Genomic DNA, 5,843 nt, shown 5'->3' on the forward strand with positions numbered 1-5,843 from the left:
CAGCGACAAGCCTTTCAGGCTTTCCTTTCTAGCAGCAGATTGATCCCACCAGCGCTCAGGAGACTGTCCCCCCTCTCCAGAGTGATCCAACCAACGATCAAAAGGCAGTCTCTCCTCCCCGGCAGTGAGCGATCCCACCAGCTATCAAAAGGCAATCTCCCCTCTCTGGCTTCACCACCACATTCAGGAACAGTTGCTATCCCTCAGCCATCAGCCACTTGAACAAAAGGGGATAACTACACTCATTCGTCCCACAAGCAATGAATACACTTTGAGGACTCTTTAACTTGTTATTTCATGTTCTCATTATTTATTGCTATATATTTATATTTGCATTTTCACAGTTTGTTGTCTTCTGATTGGTTTTACATTTATTACATTATAGTTGCTACTCTATAAATTTGCTGCGATTGCCCACAGAAAGATTAATCTCAGGGCTGTATGTGATGACATGTATGTACTCTAATAATAAAAATTACTTTGAACTTTGAACTTTGGATGTAGTGAATATTAGTTCTCTGGGTTAAAATGCCCTTTGGTATAAAAGGGCAAACTGATTCTCCTGGAGTTTCAGGGCTACAGTACATTTTCTTTCACTACCATTTTAAGCATTCTTACTTGAAAGTTTTCAGTAAGACAGATTGAAGGGAGGTGAAACTGGGTATAAGCACAAAACGTGGTGAAAGTACCACACAAATCGAAGATAAATGATCCCAGCAGAAACCAGGCTCACTGCTTGAGACGTTTTCAGTGGATCACATTATGGGACATAGTAATGCACATCAGACCAAGCCACATAAACTGAACATTACATTTCAGAGTTGCACCGTGTCTTTCAGGACCACTTAAGGCTTCCTAAAAGAATGACTGAGGAAACCAGACAAGCGGGAAAATGATTGGGGAATACGTGAAGGCATCGATTTATAAAACAGAAATAAAATTTTATTGCAACAAGTACAGCTGTAACAACAGCCTAGAGAGTTATTTCAGCCTCTAATTAGATAGGTGTAAAGAAAGAGTGGCTGCAAATACCCAGGTGTACAAACAAAGATTGTTCCTTTGCTGAATCTGACAAGCTGCACTCTCCCCTCTAGTTTAAATGTGCACTAAATATTACTCCATCCAGTAATATTTCCCTCGATGTGAATGATATAATAACAAATATGTTGAGCATTTGGGCTCTTTCAGGCTCCAGAGGCTCAAATAGTACACTTTATGGCACTTGCCAAACTGAATAATTACAAAGAGAAAAGATTCCTAAGCAAACAGAAGGAACCCACAGGAAATGCACTGAAATATTTAGAGAGCAGTTTTCTAAACATGATGAATGGAAACATTTTCCATCTTTGCCTACAGAAGTAAAGGAAGAGATTTTTGATGACTACCCTTGGATATTTCCTGTATATGTTATAAAACTAAAAACTATAAACATCAGTAGAAATAACTGGGATTACTGAGCAGATGATAGAGATTCCTTGGAGAAAATGACCTTTTTTCCATTAGCTTCCTTCATCCGCCATCACTCCAGTGGTCAGATAATGCCTCTTGCATTCCTCCTTATTACAAGCCTCCCTTTTTGCTCTATTCTCATTCTTCTTTCACTGCATTTTTATGTATTTCTCTCTTTTTTTCCAGCTCTGATTTAAAGTCATTGGCTGAAATCTCTCTCTCTCTCTCTCTCTCTCTCTCTCTCTCTCTCTCTCTCTCATTCCTACCGCTATAAGGAGTTTGTACGTTCTCCCCGTGACCGCGTGGGTTTCCTCCAGGTGCTCCAGTTTCATCCCATATGCCAAAGATATACGGGTTAGGTTTATTAAGTTGTGGACATGGCACATTGGCACCAGAAACATAGCACCCCTTTCAGGCTGCCCCTGCACACCCTCAGACTGCATTGTTCACTGATGCTAATGGCGCACTTCACTGCACAGAGCAAATAAAGCTGATATTGGTTTCTTAATACGGGATTGAGTGCACTTTCTTTACCTAGAACTTTGTTATTTGTAGAGAGCATGTTATACAGTGTCAACTCCCCCCACCCCCAAATCTTAGTCTCTGAGATGTTTGGCTATATATACAATCATCCAATCAAGTAATGGCTGCAACAGAATCAAACTAGTCAGGTTTATTAATTATCTGGCTCCAAGCAAATAATCAAATATCTGTGTTCAGGAGAACATTCTTCAGATTTTAAATATTTGAAATCATAGCAGAAACATTTATTTACTTAAAACAACTAAAACTGAGTGCAGGAAACCTCTAGAATAACTTTGAAGCATGATGCAATGTTCCATGCAATGTGAAGGTTCATTTTCCAAGTTTGGGATCTGACTTCTGTGCAGATTATAATTTGTGAAGTAGAAACGCTTACATTGAATAAGTTGGTCCATCAGGGTGACAATTCCATAGCTGAGACTGCATCTGACCTCCTGGTCTTTCCTAGGAATCATCTGCCTTCCTTATTGAAATGGAATCATCAAACTTTTCAAAAAAATGTGATAGTAAGTGACTTTCCTCATTAACTTTGTTAACATTATTAAATAATTTAATACTCTTAGATTATTTAATAGTACCTCAACTGCTTAGCTGAGACAATTGAAGTCAGAATTTATTGCCTTGTGTATCAATTATTATCCATTTTAGTCACCTGCATACTAAACTGAATATGTTGGAAATAATTCAGAAAATGTGTAGTTCAGGAGGTTGATGGTTGGGTTGAGTTGTTCTCCGAACCTGGCAATTTACTTGCAAATGTTTCATCACCCTACGAGGCGACCTCATCTCACTTCAGCGTATAACAACTGATCTGAAGACGTCTCCGCATATGGTGATGAAACTGTACCATATAACCTACTGTATAATATAGGACTACTTTATGTTGTACTAATACATCGTATTATAATACATGTAACGGGTGCGAAAACATAAAGCCTGCTACGGAGCTTGTTAACCCCTGAAAAGCCAGCTTTCAAAACGTTCAAGCAAATAGTAGACTCTCTCCAACAGCATTTAAACCCCAAACTGCTGGTCATTGCTGAAAGATTTAAATTCCATAAACGGAATCAGAGCAAAGATGAAAGCATTTCTGAATATTGTGCTGAATTGCGCAATTTATCAGAACATTGTCAATTTGGAGCTGGTCTATCAGACGCATTGAGGGATAGGTTAGTATGTGGCATGTACTGTGAAACCGCACAGAAGGAGCTCCTGTGTGAAAAAGACCTTATATTCGAGAAAGCGCTAAACATCTCAATATCATTAGAAATAGTGCACGAGGTGCTTCACAGATACAACAAAAATCTCTGGAATATGCTACAAGTAAAATGTCACTGCGCAGAAATGAAGGAACGAAATGTTACCGTTGTGGGAACAGGTCACATGACCCTGATGTTTGTTGGTTTAAAGATAAAGAATGCCGAAACTGTGGCAAACAGGGCCACACTGGCAGAGTATGCAAAGCTAGTAAACAGCAGAAAAAGGGCAAAATACAGAGAAACAAGAAACCCCAGAAAGGAAAATACAACAATATGCACAAAATGAAAGAAAGCAATTCTGATGAAAATGGCTCAGACAAAAGTGAATTGTCTTGTCCGCCACTTCACCGCATGGAAGAGACAGATGATCGAAGAGTAATATGGATCATTCCACAAGTGGCAGGCGTGAGACTGAAAATGGAGTTGGACACAGGCTCAGCCTCAACAGTGATCTCTGTACACGACTACAAATGACTGTTTTCGCACATACCTCTAAAACGAATTAAACTACTGCTAAAGTCTTACACAGGACAGAAAGTGACCCACGGAGGTAAAACACAGCAACTGAACCTCTATGCACTGAAAAATGGAGGACCACTGTTGCTGGGACGTGACTGGCTCAGGAAAATCCAGTTGGGTTGGCACACCATCAAGGCACTAGATGTGTCAACAAAGGAGGACAGCTTGGCGGGGAAGATGTCCGTAGCTCTCCTCTCACCCGTTGTCGACTATTACAACAACGAGGAGGAGCTAGACAGCGTTGACGATGAGGACAAATACAGTATCCATGGCCGCAACTCAGATGAAGATACAGAGGATGCAAGGGAGACAGATATTACCAATAAGCAGGATGATGAAGACTACCTGGAAGTAAAAGAGCAGATGTACCGGGAGAATTGACATCTCTCAAAAGACAGCTACAGCAGTTACAGGAAGGCACTTTGCAGGAGTATCAGAAAAGGATGAAGAAACTAGATCAATAATACACGGAAGGAATACGAAATGCAGAGCTTTTTCTGCAACTGGGGACAGAAAAAGTGGAAAGGAATTATATTAGAGAGAAGAAAGAAGTGGAGAGAGTGCAGGAGGCCCCACCTCAGACCGGCTCGAGCTGCAACCATCTCACGCAGCCTGGCAACACTATGAGTGAGGCCGAGACGGAGCAGCAGCAGCAGCAACAGCCAGACAAACCCAAATCCCCCAGGGAGAAGAAAGTCATCACAGCAAAGGTTCTCGGGACAGTAAAGTGGTTCAATGTACAAAATGGATACAGATTCATCAACAAGAACGACACAAAGGAAGATGTGTTTGTACATCAGGCTGCTATAAAAAAGAATAACCCATGGAAATACCTCCGCAGTGCTGGATATGGTGAAACTGTGGAGCTCAACATAGTGGAAGGTGAAAAGGGTGCAGTAGCAGCAAACGTAACTGGTTCTGGAGGAGTTCCAGTCCAAGGAAGCCAATATGCCACGGACAGAAATCATTATCGTCGCTACAACCCTGGCCGCCGAGGTCCACCATGTAATTACCAACAGGACATTGAAGGTGGAGAGAAAGGAGATGGAGCAGAGACAGCAACAGATGGAGGAAACCAAGATGATCAAAATCAGCAACATCGCCCTCCTTACAGAAGATGGCATTACCCTCCTTACTTTGTCGTCGTTGCTATGGTCGCCGCCCACAATATAGCGACCAGCCTCAGGGAGAAACTGCTGAGGGTGGTGAAATAAATGAAAACCAGGTTGCTGGGGGAGAAGGTAAACCTAACAGAGGACAAAATCAATCCCTTTCAAATAGAACAGCTTTCACACAAGGTAAATCTTGAACCAATCATTTCCTCCATTGAGAATCATACACTTAATCCTTTGCAGGAAAGTTTCTTTTGCACATACGTATTTTGAATCCTCAGCCAATGTGTCTTGTTTTGCACAAAGATGTTGGGAAACAGCATCAAAACAGAAGCGCGTTCTGGCAACAAACTGTAAGGTTTCTATTGTTGTATTTTCACACTTGTACTGATCTTTCTGTGAGTCACTGGATTGCCCCGACTTTTGAATAACTAGCCGAGACAGCAGATCACCAACCACTTCTTTTGTTGGTGGCAAGTCACCTTTGAAGCTGACCATGGAAACTCCCTATGCTCAGAGGCCAACTTTCATGACTTTTATATGGAAATCTGTATTAAAGCAAACAAGTTTATGGACAGACGTTACCCAGAGAGGCAGATAAGAGCCCCTCCAGAGACCTGAGTTATAATTATTATAGTAATTATTATTATGTTACCTTATTATAATTTGATATTATTAAGTTACTAAGTAAATAATTGGTAAGTGTTTGTATGTTTAGGGCACACATGTTGTTCAGCATAGTGCCCCCAGTAAAAAAAAACAGTTGATACACTATTAAAATAAAAGGGGATGAGTGTACCATATAACCTACCGTATAATATAGGACTAATTTATGTTGTACTAATACATCGTATTGAGCATGCACTATTAGGCGCGTATTGATCTGTATGTGTGTTCAGTTCGGGATCTGTAAGTAAAAGCCCCTGTTAACTTAGCTCCAGTCTCTGGCATTTTTTTTATT

General features: G+C 40.8%; 1 pseudogene; it reads left to right on the plus strand.

Annotated features, from left to right (window-relative positions):
* The first annotated feature begins 4,393 nt into the window (after nucleotides 1–4,393).
* On the plus strand, nucleotides 4,394–5,273 carry LOC140186999 (Y-box-binding protein 1-like; annotated as a pseudogene).
* Nucleotides 5,274–5,843: the final 570 nt, after the last annotated feature.

Source organism: Mobula birostris, chromosome 23 (genome assembly GCF_030028105.1).
Source record: "Mobula birostris isolate sMobBir1 chromosome 23, sMobBir1.hap1, whole genome shotgun sequence".
NCBI lineage: Eukaryota > Metazoa > Chordata > Chondrichthyes > Myliobatiformes > Myliobatidae > Mobula > Mobula birostris.